The sequence below is a fragment of the Cannabis sativa genome, chromosome X (assembly GCF_029168945.1).
Source record: "Cannabis sativa cultivar Pink pepper isolate KNU-18-1 chromosome X, ASM2916894v1, whole genome shotgun sequence".
NCBI lineage: Eukaryota > Viridiplantae > Streptophyta > Magnoliopsida > Rosales > Cannabaceae > Cannabis > Cannabis sativa.
In genome coordinates this window covers 39,903,705-39,904,873 of record NC_083610.1, presented here as the reverse complement: position 1 = coordinate 39,904,873, position 1,169 = coordinate 39,903,705, and the positions used below count along the sequence as shown (strand labels likewise).

At 30.5% G+C, this 1,169-nt stretch overlaps 1 non-coding gene across 1 annotated transcript; it reads left to right on the top strand.

Annotated features, from left to right (window-relative positions):
• The first annotated feature begins 244 nt into the window (after positions 1-244).
• Positions 245-325, top strand: TRNAL-AAG (transfer RNA leucine (anticodon AAG)). The gene has a single exon. It is a non-coding gene; the product is annotated as a tRNA-Leu (tRNA).
• Positions 326-1,169: the final 844 nt, after the last annotated feature.

Here is a 1,169-nt window from a genome sequence, read left to right as displayed (position 1 = left end):
GCATATGTCTACTAGGAAGATACATTTGGGCTCAATTTGGATTATGAATCATGAAAGATAGCCCAATAGACGTTGGGATGAATTCAATTCACTACATTTATGTTCGCAACTATTTCTTTATTATTATTATTTAATTTATTAAAAAAAAAAAAAAAAAAGAACTTTTGTTTCGTTTTAATTTTTCTTGCCATAACCGCTTAAGTTATTTGTAATAATTTATAAAGATTAAGTTGTTAATCGTGAGGTTGAGATGGCCGAGTTGGTCTAAGGCGCCAGATTAAGGTTCTGGTCCGAAAGGGCGTGGGTTCAAATCCCACTCTCAACACTTTACCCTTTTTTTTTTCTTTCATTTTATTGTTTTCATACGGTTCCCAGTTTAATTTTAGCTACTCCAATTAGTTTTTTTTTTGTCTCTTTTTCTATTATTTCTTTCACACTCTTTTATCATTAACAACAATACAATCTTCCTCATTTAGTTTGTTTATTGAGATACTTGAGGTGAAAGTATTTAAATTGTTATGTTTGTAATAACCAAGTCCTGTACTTAAATTATTTCTTTAAGAGCAAAAGTATCTAAATTATTATATTTATAGCCTATTTCATTTATGTTTTTAGTGTTTAAATCTATTTACATGATATCAAATTTTCTCATGTTCTAATATAGAAAAAAATAATTTAGATATTTTTACATTTTAAAAAATAATTGGAGTACTTACATGCCACAAATATAATAATTTAAATACTTTCATCGCTAAAAAAATAAAAACTGTTTAGTTATAATTGTAGATACTAAAATTCACAATCAATTGAAGATGATCGTACGCGGGCACCGACAACTTATAGAACAAAGAAAAGAGTAACCGAAAAATTTTGGAACACCGAGATGGTACCAGCCGAAGGGACTCTAACGGTCAAGTCAGCAAAATTGTTAACAATGTAATAAAGAAGATGATAGTAAATGACTGAACTAAGTTACCATCTATCTTGATTGCGGAAATAAGTCTGTAGTTTTTGAGATGATGAGAGAGTGAACAATAAGTAAAAAGTATTGAGATGACTGAAAATTGATGTCTCTCTCATAGACTGAGAGTGGCTCTTATAGGCGTCCATAGAAAGGCATTACTCATGACCGCTCACCCCTTTGTGAAGCGCTCCTCTCCCACTTGATC